Source organism: Macadamia integrifolia, chromosome 9, assembly GCF_013358625.1.
Source record: "Macadamia integrifolia cultivar HAES 741 chromosome 9, SCU_Mint_v3, whole genome shotgun sequence".
NCBI classification, from domain to species: Eukaryota; Viridiplantae; Streptophyta; class Magnoliopsida; order Proteales; family Proteaceae; genus Macadamia; species Macadamia integrifolia.
In genome coordinates, this window is record NC_056565.1 from 21,483,398 (window position 1) to 21,498,338 (window position 14,941).

The window sequence follows — 14,941 nt, forward strand, 5'->3', positions numbered from 1 at the left end:
TCATATCATGATTAGAAAATGACAATTATAATTAAACATATAATTCTAACATGTGAGAAATTTAATAAATGATAAACATTCTAAAAATAAACAGTCCATCCCTCACCTGTTTTATGATCGATTGTGTGGGTTCAAGTACGGCCACCGATTGATCAATTCAATTCCAGCTTCGGGGCACGTGCCCATCACTATATGAGACACAAGGAAATCGTAGATCAGTATGCATCAAAAACACCAGGAGGGACCCACACAGGTCAAACCCAAAGTGTACAGACACTGTCTCCCAATGACAGTAATGTCACTAAAAACAGGGTCTTTTCACCAGAAATATCAGACGTGTTTTTGGTGGAGGTGACAGAGAGCACATTATGCTCCATGTCCATCAGAAATATGCCACCAAAAATAGACCCAATGGATCTAGTGGACTATTTTCAGTGGAGGTATTGGGCAGTCCAATAATTTGGGGCTTTTCAACTCAGGCCCGATTATCGGGATTTATTCTGTGGAGTTTGTAGGGGATTTCCCTAGCATCATTATAAGCCAAGAAAATTCCATTTCCACTGGGTCATTTGGGAGATACATCGATCGAATGATCAAAACCATAGTTGGTCTTTTGGCATTACATGTTATCGGAGCTCACTGGGCTTGGTTCGAGCTCAGCAACAACATCGGGAGGGTAGAACACCCATCCTACAACCCTAACATGGTGTATACATCAAGAATCCATCCATTCCCAACTTTGTCTGGGTCAAAATGATGAGAGAGTGGCATGGGAGGTTGTACTTACCTCCGACAGTGATTCCGACAATAAGGCGGTAGGCGGCACCAAGGTAGGCCCTCAATCCCCTTTTCCTTCCTCTTCTTCTCCTTCCTCTCCTCTTTCTCTCCTCTCCTACGTTGGGCACAAAGGAAATGAGGAAATGAATCCTCATTTCCCAACTTATAACTTAAGTTGGGCCTTAGGGTCTGTTTGGTTTGGGCCTCTTTTGAACCAATCAGGTTAAAATGAGTTTCGGGACACAAGGACCCACACATTTAGGTCCATAAGGTGTTCACATCAAGAGGAAGGTGTGGAAGATGATTTGGGATCATCCAGAATCATTTACGATGTGAGTGGTGGGATCCATGGGCATCGAAACCTTGATAGCATCCAGTGTACCCACTGGAAATAGGCACCGGATTCATGCCCAGGATGCTTCCGGTGGTCAAGACAGTAAGGCAGTTTACTGTCTTGACCACTTGTTGTCCTATGATTGGCCCTGCACGAGTGGTTGCCCTCGGACATGCTCAAGGCCTTTTGGCAATTATGACACGTGCTGGAAATCAAGTGTGGGGAGTCAGGTCACTTACCGTCTGGGATCGGAAGGTATGAACCCCCTCTAGTTAGACAGGCATGCAATGCACGAACATGTGGGGTCATCCCTACCCCTTCGGTAATGTGCAGCCATGAGCCAAAACCCATTCGTATTTTCAATCTTTGATCTGAGGCCTATCACAACAATTTCAAATTAGACCGGATTAGGGTATGGGTGTAACATCCCCCCCACCTTACAATAATTTCATCCTCGAAATTGAATGTACTTGGAAAATCAAACAATCCAGGATACTGCTTCATCATTTCATCTTCTCGCTCTCAGGCTGCTTCCTGTTCGGGGTGGTTCATCCATTTCACCTTGATGAAGGAAACGGTGTAGTTGTGAAGAACATGCTCCTTCCGATCAACAATCTTCTCTGGAAACTCCACGTAGGCAAAATGCTTGTCTAACTCATAGGGTATGTAAGTCAAGACATGAGTGGGGTTAGAAATGTACTTCCTCAACATAGATATGTGGAAGACATCATGTGTACCTTCCAACTCTGGCGGTAAAGCTATCTGGTAAGCCACCAATCCGATCCTCTCTAGTACATCATACGGTCCCATAAACCTTGGACTGAGCTTCCCCTTCTTGCCAAAGCGCATCACTCCTTTAACTGGGGAGATCCGTAAGAAGACCTTGTCTCTAACACCAAACTCCTGATGTTTCCTCCTGATATCTATGTAGCTTTTTTGCCTGGACTGAGCTGCCTTGATCCTTTCTCTGATCACCTTCACTTTCTCTCTAGTGGCCTGGGTATCTTTTGACTTAAGCAAGAGGTATTTGGTCAAATTGGTTTTCCAGGGCATCTCTTTGCTATAATAAGGACAAACTAGTAATTTCACCATCTGACGCATCTGCTTAACTCTGCAATCAATGTTTTCGTCAAATTGGCCATCCAGGGCATCTTTTGACCTAAAAAAGGGCAAATTGATCATTTGGCCCGTACAAGTAATCTTATCCTTAGCAAAGGGTTCTTTGGTATAATTAGCCAATCAGGGAATCTTTTAACATGAATAAGGGTAAATTTGACATTTGACCATCCAAGGCATCTTCTGACCTCTTTGTAAAGAGTTTATGTTTCTAAAACTGACCATCCAGGGCATGTTTGGACCCAAACAAGGGTAAAGAGGGCATTTGGCCATACATTCATCTTCTGACCTCAACAAAGGGATTATAGTTCAAACTGGCTAACCAGGGCCTTTCTTGACCTCAACATGGTTAGATCAGCAATTGGCTATACAAGGCATATTCTGAGCTTAAAAAAGGGTGTTTTGGTTAAATTGGGCATCTATGGCATATCTTGGCCACTATGAGGCTGAATTTGTCATTTGGTTATCTAGGGCAACTTTTGAGCTCAGCAAGCGATGTTTTTGACAAACAAGCCATACAAGGGATTTATTGATAGCAAAGAGGGTAAATTTATCATTTGGAAATCCAGGGCATCTTTTGACCTCAGGAAAGGGAGTTTAGGTCAAATTGGTCATCCAAGGCATCTGTTGAGCTCAACAAAGGTAATTCCATCATTTGGTCATTTAGCGTATTTCTTAAGCTCCACAATGGTAGTGTATGAACGGAGACTTAAGGATTGTTGTGCTAACTTGTGAGATCTTCGGTACTGCCAATGTCACACCCCGCTCCCAATACTAGGATACCAACGGTGTGAGTAAGATTCTTACTCGTCTTACATCTCTATCAGGATCTCTGATAGCAATACCTTAACCATTGCAATCACACAACACCGAACCAAATAAATAATCACAGGAAAATCAGAGTATAATATAGCGGAATCATAAAATTAAGTGGGGATAACGTCTAATTTTAGTATATTACATAACAAGAGTTATTCCTTTCACATTTGTTCATGACGTACATATAGTAACTTAAAAAAATAATGCCATCCAATAATATGGTATCAAAATGATAGCAAACCACCACATGTATCACAGGCACAGTCGAGGTAATGCTCCTCAGCTTCTAGTGTCCACCAGTCACCGGCTCTACACTCGGGCATAGAGGAAGAAGTGTCACTGTCCAGTGGCACTACAAAACCTACATTATCATCTAAAAAGCAACATATACGTGGGGAGAGTTCAAACTAGCTCAATGAGGGGTGGGGTTCATGTAGGCATATACACATAGTCCATGATGCAAATGAATGCAAGAATAAACAGATAGTTCATGATGCGAATGATGCAATTCATTTTATATTAAATTATCTAACATACAACTAAGTCGGGTTATCATGCTACTATGACGCATTATGTTGTATCGCTGGTCCCAGAGCTCACACATCGGTTATCCAGGGATAAAAACTCAGAATGTAACCATCGGTCACCTAGCAAACCCCTAATAACCCATCTTGGCAATCACAACACCAGAATTACCATCGACCATGCCGGACTAGTTTTCTCTTCCGACAACAATCACATCGTACCGCGGAAGTGGCATTCCGAAAAGGTTCATCGAACATACCACAGTTGGGTTATCCAACACCTTACCCCCTGTTGGTAAGGGGACGTAGCATAGGGAATGTAATCCTAACCACAATATACTATATGCCTTGAATAATGATACAAGTAGTATGGAATACAATACCAAAATCCACCATCGGCCACATCACATCCATGTCCAAGCCTAACTAGCATACAAGTATTTTACTATAGGATACACGATACCGGAATTACCATCGGCCACAAAGTGCATCCACAACTATAGCTATCTCTAATACACATCGAATGCATGATGTAATTATCCACACGGAAATCATGGTACTGTAACCACCTCGGCCACACCGGATCCCGTCACACATTTCATAACATATGTCCAATTGTAAATTCACATATCATACAATTCAAATACATCACGGCATTTTATACAATTTGCATAATCATTTAAGCAATTAAAGTATCAACACAGGATTTCTATAACATGTACGAAATTCTAAAATATTAAACACTCTGAAAACTAAAATCAATCACCACTCACCTCGGTTGTCAGTCGGACGGGTGAGATTCCAAGTTGTAAACCTATCAAACCACATTAGGCCTCATAGTTATGTGCTTGTTTATATTTTAGGTACAAGGGTAAATGGGCGTCAACGAGTGTCGAAAACACCGGAGGGGGACCCATAAGGTCTACCTGAGAAGGTACAAGTACAATCAATTTTAACAGTACTAGACATGTCAATAGAAATAGGTCACCGAAAATGAGACCTAAGTCACCAAAAACAACAGACCTATTTCCAGGGGCTGTTTCCAGTGGTAAACCTAGAAATGTGTACCATTTTTGGGGATATACCGGTTCAAGCCCAAATATCGGGATTCGTTCTGTGGAAGTTGTAGGGGGTCCTCTTGCCACCTCTCATTTAAGCAAAAAAATCCCAATTCCACTAAGACATTTAGGAGATACATCGATTTAACGGTTGGAACCCTAACTCCCTACTTGGTCAAAATGTTGTCGGAGCTCGATCGGCTTGGTCTAAGCTCAAAAAATAAACAGGGAAGTGTGATGCGCACTCTTCCGATATTTGGGAATAGGGGTGTCAATTCCTAAACCGAATCGGTAAAATCGGCTAGACCGAACCGATAACAACACGGACTGAACCTAATCGAAGCCTTATTGGTTCGGTTCGGTTTAGAGTATTGCACCCCCAAAACCAATCTGAACCACATCGGAAACCAGATGAACTCGAAACCAAACCGAAACCAGCTTAAAACCCAGACCGAAATTGAAACCAAACTGGTAAGAAACCGAAACACTCAAAAATTCATTAAAAAAATCAAAATTTGTATAGTTTTGTATACATTTGTGCGGAAAGTCAAATCCAAACTAGACCAAAAACCAAAACCAACCCGGTTACAAATTGATTTAAGAAATCGAAGACAAACCGAAACCAAACTGCACCGAAACCCAAACCAAATCGAAATCAGAATTTCCTTATTGGTTCGGTTTCGGTTTCAAGTTTCCCACACCGAAACTGACTCAACCCGGACCGAAACTGAGCCAGACCGACCGATTGACACCCCTATTTGGGAAGTGCCAGGGTCGAGGCTAACCCCTCCAACCAATATTTCCCTATTTTCTCAAAGTCCAAAAGCCCAAATGAAGGGGAAAGAGGATTCGGGGAAGGTAGCACCTACCTTTTCCGGTAATCGGCAAGTGTGCATGTAGTCGGGATCTCCCCAAACTTCCCCTCCTTCTTCCCTTCTCATCTTTTCTCTCCCTCTCCCACGTTTTGGACAAGTGAGAAGTGAGAAATGAACTCACTTCTCCTATTTATAGTAAGGACCCTAGGGTCCGTTTGGTTTGGCACTTGTCTGGAACTCATGTAGGTTAAGTCGTTGCTCAGGACATGTGGGTCCACCTCCTTAGACTCATAGGGTGCACAACTTATAAGGAAGGGTGCAAGGTAGTGTGGGAGGTTAGTCAGAGTTGGCCACAATGCGGGTAGCGAGGCCCATGGGTATTGAAGCCATTTCAACCCACATGAGCCACTGGATTGAGGTCATCAAATTCAGCCTAGTTGTTTATCGTGGCTGTTTCTAGTGGCCACGTCAGTGATGTGCCTTGATAGCCTACTGTCCACTTGTGGCCATTCACTAGGGGGTTGCCCTAGGATGCGTACAAGATCTTCCGACAATTTCCTCTACATGTCGGGACTTGAGTAGGGAGGTGCTAGATCACTTGCCACTTAGGGTCGGATGGCTTGAATCCCCTCCAGCATGATAGGCATGAAATGCACGGGCAAGGAGAGTCATTCCTCCCTTTTGGAAATGGGCTGTCGCAAGTCAAAACCCATTGATACTTTCTGCCTTCGGCCTGAGACCTATCACAAAAGTTTAAATTTTACCAGGTTAGGGCATGGGTGTAACAGTCAATGACACATATTTTAGTTATTTACAAGTTCTGGTCATTTTTTTCTTTTGCAAGCAGGGTGATTTGGTTGTCTTTGTGTTCTTCTTAAAGATTTAAGGAAGGAAAAATTTGCTAACCACATGGAATAATGGTAGGATAGTCTCTGGCTATACGAGAAGGTTGCTAAACACGAAGGTGTTGAAGCAGCTTTGAGAGGATGTATGTCACTTGGCTGTCTTCACGGTATCAAATCTGAAGCTGTATTGAGAATCCAAAAGTTCGTTTGGAGGCCGGTTGTCCATTGTTTGACTAAATGCTCCATAAGAACCTCATCTTGTGATCGCATTTGAGGCTTCATTTGACGCTTATGTTTTCATTGCAAATGAATTATGTAAACAAACATTGAATTTTTTTTTGAAAATGTAAGATTTTGTATGGTAAAATTTTACATTGAAACAAACGGAGAGGGAAGACGGTATAATAAATGGTTTATGATTCAAGCCAGTAACTTGTCATGAAACCTCCTGACTTTACTTTTCAAATCCAAAGGTTTAAGAGTCCATTCTGAAAGAAAAGGTACAATAAAAAAAATATGAGAGGAGAGAGAAAAAAGGGGAAGTGGTTTATTGCTCCATGTGTCTATGAAGTGGTTTATTGCTCCATGTGTCTATCTCTCTCTTTTCTCAAACAAGGAGTAGGGCGTCTTTTCACTAGAGGAGGATAGAGAAAGATACGGGACAAAGTTCTTTTTCTCAAAGATTATATCAAAGAGAGAGAGAGCGAGAGAGAGCGAGAGAGAGAGAGAGAGAGAGAGAGAGAGAGAGAGGAGTTGTCCTTCAAAACTGCCAATGTATGAATACTAAATAGATAGAGTTAGCTGGCTCAAGACCTTTGGCAACGTCACTGATGGGCCTGGTCAGCCACAACCGGAGCAGTTGCCGAGTGGGAATGGCCAGTTCAGGTCCAATGCTTAGAGCTGTCAAAGATCTTAACTTGTTTCATGGCATTAAAGTTTCTCGAAATGCTCCTACAGAAATTTCTCACCTTCTTTCTATGGATGAAATGTTTATTTTTTGTCGTGGTACTATGGAAGATATCTTAACAATTAAATCAGTTATTGAGTTTTTTTTATATTTATCTGGTCAATACGTCAATCTAGAAAAGAGTGGAGTTTGCTTCAGCAAGAATGTCGACAATGCTGAAAAACTCTGGCTGTTTGCTCTTTTAAGTATGAAGGAGATGACCTGTGATACTATTTATTTGGGAACTAACCTTTTCCATCCCAGATCTCGTGTTGCAGGCCTAAAATCTATTGTTGAGTGGGTATAAAACAGACTTTCTTGTTGGAAAACCAAATTCGTTTTGTTTGTTGGTCATACAATTCTCACTCAATCAGTGTTAGCCTCTATTTCTATTTATCTCATGTCTTGTTTTTGTCTTTCCTCTTAAAAAACTTGATTCTATTTGTTTACATTCTTGGAATGGAGACAATGGTGATTCTAAAGAGGTCCATTTCAGTGCCTGCGATAAGATTTGTTCGCCAATAAGGTATGGAACTTAGGTTTATGGGATACTTCCACTCAAAATAAAGCCTTGTTATTAAAACTTGGTCGGCGGTTTTTATTGAATAGCAATGCTATTTGGGCACAAGTTTTAAAAGCGAAAAATTTTCCTCATCGTTCTATTTTTTATCATAAGGTCCTAGGAAAGAAGGGTTTCTGGTCCTGGAATAATGCTGTCAGTATTCTTCTTATCTTGAAAATGATGGTTTCTATTGAGATTGGGAATGGAAATGAAACTTATCTTTGGTTTGACCCATTAGCCCTTTCTATTCCTTATTCATTCCTTACAATTAGTATTGGCTGTAGATCTATTAGTTAAAGGATTATTTAGTAAATGGTGCTTGGAATGTTAATTTATTGGCTGCTTACTTACCCCCGTCTGTTGTTACTAAGATTGTTAAGCTGCCCCTCTCAATCGATGAGAATTGATGGCAGTGCTTTTTATCGAAGGATGGGTATTTTCATTTGAATTAACTGTTAATTTCCTTTATTATTCACGTGTTTCTAATGTTGAATTACCTTAGGGGGTGGTTCGCAACAGGCTTCCTCCTAATTCGTGGAATTTTCTTTGGAAACTCTGTGTCCATCTTAAATTCTAGATGTTCTTCTAGCAGATACTCCACAATGGTATTCCTGTCAAGGATACATTATGCAAATATGGCTTCTCACTGAGGACTCTTGTGCTTTCTGTGCTTCTTATCCCAAATGCCTTTTGGAATTTTTTCATTGAGTGCGAAGATCGGAATTTCTTGTTTAATACATGTTGTCATCTAACTAGTTATCTAAAACAGATAGGCAATGGTTTCTCTGTGTGTTCTTATTACCTATACTTTATTTGGTTTCACAGGAATAATGTTTGTTGCTAAATCTAGTAGGTCAAACCCTTTTCTAATCTTAAAGAAGGTTAACCAGTTCCATATGGACTAATACATCTCCTCTCTATATTCCAAATGAGATTGATCTAACTCAGCAATTTTCTTCACTGCTACCCACTTTAAATTATCCTATCTTGATTTGTGCAGGATTTTTAAACTATCCCTTGACAGATTCAGGATGGGCTTTGGTATTTTGTTTCAAGGATATTTTATTTTGGTTGAAAACAACTATACGTTGGCAGGACGGGAATTGGAAGTCTTGACTAGAGGAATGTTACAAGGAGTAAGGAAAGCATCTGAGTTGGGATGGCATATTAGGAAGGTTTGGATGGATTCTCAAAGGCTATCAAGGATGCTGCGAGAACCTATTAATGGGGCCTGCCGTGGTCCTCATTCTCTACCTTTATTTATTTTTTAATATTTCAAATCTCAAACCATCAATACAGATTGAAGTCCACCCAATGATCTCTATCTTTTAGTTTTTGAGAATTTTGGCTAGTATAATTGTTAAAATATCCTCCTTTTTGTATGTAAATGATGTTGGACTGTTTAGGGTTTCACGATAGACCCTAATAGGTTCTCATACAGACAACTAGAACACAAAGTAGAATAAAAAAAATAAATGATCGATTTGTACCCTGCATCTAGTATGCTAAAAACGATCGATGCAGTTCTTCATAGTTTCTTTTTCTTTATTATGGATCTTCTATAGCCCCTCAAACCTCCTTGAGTTCTCTCACATAGTGATAAAGTGGGAAAGAGTGAATGATGGCTGTAGGGCTGCAAAACCTAGTATTTATAATACTATCTTGCACTCAAAACCCTTAACCACAATGGGTTGGGCCAGCACATTCTTAAACTTGAGAGTGGACCGAACCGGTTCATGTAGTTTGAATCTCACCCATTTAATCATCCAAATAATTAATTAAGCCCACAAATTCAACAATCTCCCACTTGGGCTATATTAATTATAAAGATGTCTTTTAAATTGGTGTGACCATAAAATCTCATTACATTAACTACTTTTACTATGATTCAGTTGAAAAACCGCTAACATCGAACAACAGCAGAAGATACACCTTGATATGTGACATACAACTTTCTGTCATTACAAATATAAGTAAATTTCTCAACACAAATTTATGTGAGATATTAATGTGAAAATATTAACATATCCTCAAATAACACATTATCATTCCATGTAGGTCCTTAACTATGATATAAACCTTTTATATGGCAAATCGCCTTTGATCTGGGGTTAATATCAAACTGTGACTTTTTACTTATAAATTGTGGCAAATATTGTCTTTAAACTATGGGAAACATTGACTTTTAAACTGTGGCAAAATTGCCTATAACTGTGGCAAACATGCTCAACTGAAACCATAAAATAATTAGTAAATGAAATAACCTTCCATAATATAAATGCTAGAAACACATAATCATAATCCATCAAACTGTGCCCCAAAACATAAGTGCTAAAGTTTCAAACATAAACTAATAGTCAACAAGAAGCAAAACTCCCACTAACCAAGCATTTCAAACAACTCAATATAAAATGTTTGAATTTAGAGAAATCCTAGCTACTCTAATAGCTTCAACTTTTACTCGCTCTCCTTTGCAAACTTATGTCTTTGAGAGTATTAGGTTTAGGCTCCCTACGTGCCAAGATTAAGTTAAGAAGACCCAAATGCAATTCTAATTCCTTCACCCATTTTGATAGTTTTCACCAGTAAGAATTGGGATGGAAGACAAATAACTTAAGGGAATGGCCATCTTGTTAGGGCAGTAATAACAACATAATACATGCCAAATTTTAAAATATTAAGCACATATTAAAGCATGTAATATCATAAATGTGTTTTAAATAAGAATTATAATTAAAATTGTATCCCTATCCTTTGGGATAGGAATTCACTAATCTTTTTATTCCTTGTTTGTAACTGTGAAAAGAACACTAACATTCAAAAATTCAATCACCTTTAGGCACGGACTCCTAAGTCAATGTCCCTTCCTAATGTGTGAATATTTATTCACAAACCTTGATGACATCACTTTTGAGAAAATGTCACCTTTATTGTTAAGAAATATATAGTTAAATTGAATATCAACAAACTTTGATGACATCACCTTTGAGAAATACCACATTTACTATTGAGGAAGACAATCGAATTAAATGTACCATTTCAGTGGATCTCGCTCGATCCTATCATGTTTTTCCCATTGGAGATATATCTTTATGTACATGAGCATACATGTAAATGTGTCATTAGGATAACAAAAACCATACAAGAGTCACAATTGTAACTACATTTATATCCTTTAGGCTAAGAATGCACCGGTTCTCTCGTGAATCCACATTTACTGTGAAAAGAACAATAACTTTCGAGGTCCCATCACCTTTGGGCTTAGAAACATTTAGGTTACTGTTATTTTCTTTAACTTTGGTGACATCAACTTTGGGCAAATTCCACTAACTTTGCCGCCTTGAGGAAAATCATGGAAGAATAATATGCCACTTTGGTGGATTTCACACCACATTTTCATGGTTTCTTAGAAATGTATTATACAGTCAAGCATGTACTAAAGCTTACACCCAGTTTAATTCCAACATATTTATTCATCATAGGGTATTTCAAATATGACATGTAAGCCTTAAATACCATCAACTTTCTATCTATGTTATTCATAAATAACTTTTTAATATTATGGTAATAATAAACTAATGCACAAACATGCACAAACAAAAATACAATTTTGGAGCCGCTATAAAACAAAGACAACACTTTGTTTATGGAAAAAAAAAATTGGGTCCTAATTTCTTGTATTGAAAGTGACCTAGAATACTAAACATTCTCCCATTGATCGAGCCATATAAAACATTTCAGAGTACATAAATCCATTCTCCAACTGATTCGACCAGTCAAATATTTATCCACAACATCCCAACTACATGAAAGTGACATCATGATGACCAATGGTATTTTATTATTTACAAGACCTTGGGGTTCTTAATAGAATTGATTCAAATTTGAAAAACCTCATTGACCATTACTTGAAGACTGCCTATTACCAAATAAGACTCATTTCAAGTGATAAAATCCTTCACAATCTCGCGGTGACCAATAACATAGTCATTTTTCAAAATATTAATCAATGGCCTCTTGTTCATATGACTAAATACAAATATAATATAAAATTTCATATAAACATGTCATATAACAAATTAGACCATTAATATATGGCCCAAAACAATGAATCCAACATAAAAAATGGATTCCAATTTGGCTAAAACGACCTTTATATTGATGTTTAAAGTAGATTAAATTAAAACCCAAAAACCAGAATCCAAACAAGCCCTTAAGAGTTTTTTTTTTTAATGCTTCCTAGTCAACACGGTCAACTTTGCCATTGACGAAGTTTCTGACAGGTTTTCCGGAGACCCGTCGAAAAACCCAATTGGTTATTTTCTCAGGTTAGTGGGTCGGACATTCGGGCCGACCTAACCTGATTGGTTCAGCCATGGTCCGATTCAGGTTGAACCGATTGTGTTTGGGTGGTCCGATTTTTGTTTGCTTGGTTTACCTTGGTTTGGGTTGAACCATGCGAACCGCACGATTTGGTTCTCTTGAACCACAACAATTCATTTAAGTTAATGGGTCTAAGCCTATTACTCATTACTTAAATAATTAAAATAGAACATGGGCTTAGCCCACTACTGAATTGCTTAAGAAGTAGATCCAACCCATGACTTAATATGACTTAAGCCCATTATTGAATTATTTAATAAGTAGAACCAACCCATGACTTAATATGACTTAAGCCTATGACCTAATATGACTTAAACCCATAACTTAATATGACTTAAGCCTATTACGAAATTACTTAATGAGTAGACCTGACTCATGACTTTAATTAACCCACAACACAAAAGCTGAGGCTACGAGTGTATTTTAACACTTGGATTTTCATAACCCTACCTTTCTTTATCTTTCTCTTCCTCTTAGCCACCATCTGTAACTTATTTGCAGGTTTTAAAGTATAGGAAAATAGATTCCCTAGAAATTAAGGTTCTTTCCAATGTAGGATATCCATAAACTCAATGGTTCTATACATTCTAGATTAAAAATATATTATATCAATTGATTCTAGATCTGTATCGGTTGCTCTGATACCACTTATTAGACTGTTTAGGGTTTCATAATAGACCCTGATAGGTTCTCATACAGAGAACTAGAACCTGAAGTCGAATCAAAACATAAATGATCGATTTATACCTTGCACCAAGTATGGTGACGATCGATGTAGTTCTTCACAATTTTCTTTTCTTTATTTTGGATCTTCTACAACCCCTCAAACTTTCTTGAGTTCTTTCACTTTAGTGGTAAAGTGAAAAATGGTGAATGATGGTTGTAGAAACCCAAAATCCAGTATTTATAATACTGTTCTGCACCCAAAACCCTAAACCATAATGAGTTCAGACAGCATATCCTTAAACTTGATAGTGGACTGAACCAGGTCATCTAACTTGAATCTCACCCATTTAATCAACCCGAATGATTAATTAAGTCCATAAATCCAAAAAAATGACACTTTTCATCTTTAATGTTAGTCCTTTTTTATTTGATAAAAAAAATATATTCTTCACCTATTCTCTCTCTCTCTCTCTCTCTCTCTCTCTCTCTCTCTCTCTACTTGTTTGAGATAGACAACTATAGACAGAGCCCTCTATGTATCTCTCTGCTTCATGTTTTAAGTTCATCTATTAGCCTCGACTTCTTATTTTTGAAGCAGCCTGATCAGGTTATTCAAATTGATTTCTACTTCTAGTCAAACTAGAGACCACCTTGTGGTTAACGAGTTTGATCTAAACCATACCCACCACCCCATTTTATGGTTGTCTTGTTATCTATGTGAACTGCCCAGTTTTTTTCCCCTGTTGTCTGTCTTATTTAATAATTATGTAAACCAATTTGATATTTTTAAGAGTCTTTTTAGCTGTCTTTTGTAGATTGAACTAGGTGAGATCCTAAAACAAAAGTATCGACAGTTTAAGTTTGGTCCACTATCCCATATATATATTTTTTTGATAAATAGCATTTGCCGATTGAGAAAAAACAAAGAAAAAAACAAGGAAAAGGCAATCCCTTCTTTGGACAGACCAAAATAAAGGGAAGGAGATTCCTATCTCAAGTAGGACAGGCCTTCGAATACAAAAGGAAGAGAACAAAATGACAAACAACCATATTAATATCTGTAATACACCTTGTTTGCTGCATCTTCTTCCACTAGAGTATTCAGCTCACTTAGGAATTCCGAAGGCTGAATTTGAATTTCTGCTCCTAGAGATCAAAGAGTAGCCATGTAATCAGCCAATCTATTTATTTCCCTCCACACATGCTTAAATTCCTTCTTAACTAAGGTATCAACTACTTGAGAGATTTTTCTCTTAATCACTTGAACATCAAGGGGCCTTTAATCTCCCCTTTTATAATATCTGCTGCAAGCTTAGAATCCGGTCTTACTAAAACTTGAAGTAAATGTCTCATCAAGCACAATTCTAAGCCTCTTTGAATAGCAAGGAGCTCCATCCTGCAGAATTGATTTAATAATGTTGCTAACCCTATATGCCAGAACTGGAAAGCCACCACTATCCCTAATAACTCCTCTATAAGCAGCTTTATCATTTGTGAGAGACCAATCACAATGCGAAGCATACATTTGTAATAGTGGCTTAAACCAAGAGCAGTCCTTCAAAATTTTAATAACCCAATCCATGCTAATTTTTCATATTTCAACAAGAAATTGATCTTTGTTGCTAGAAACTCCAGAGAAGAGATTTTTTTTTTGATAAGTTTTATCTTTATATTAAAAGAAAAATAAAATACAAGAAAAATGCATTCCTACTACCTTCTTAGGACTGACCAAAAGAAAGGCAGAGGAACCCTTATCACAAGCAGGACATGCCCTACCAAGAACAACCCAAAAATATAGAAAACTAAACTCTATAATATATGGGCTGCATCTTCATCCACAAAGGCCTTCAACTCAGTAGGAAAGTCTATGGGCCTAATCTGTATTTCTTCACCTGTAGTTAGCCACAAAGTCTAGCATTCCATAGCATTTGGACTTGATGTCTTCAACAATCCCAGCAACCAATGGGGTCTTGTCTTTAATTTGTTCCTGATCAGTCTAGCATCCCTCTCTTTCCAAACAAGCTAAATAATACGCAGAAGGCTTGCTGGCCAATAACCTTTAGAGGGTCCTTTATTTTTAAATTCATACTTTACCC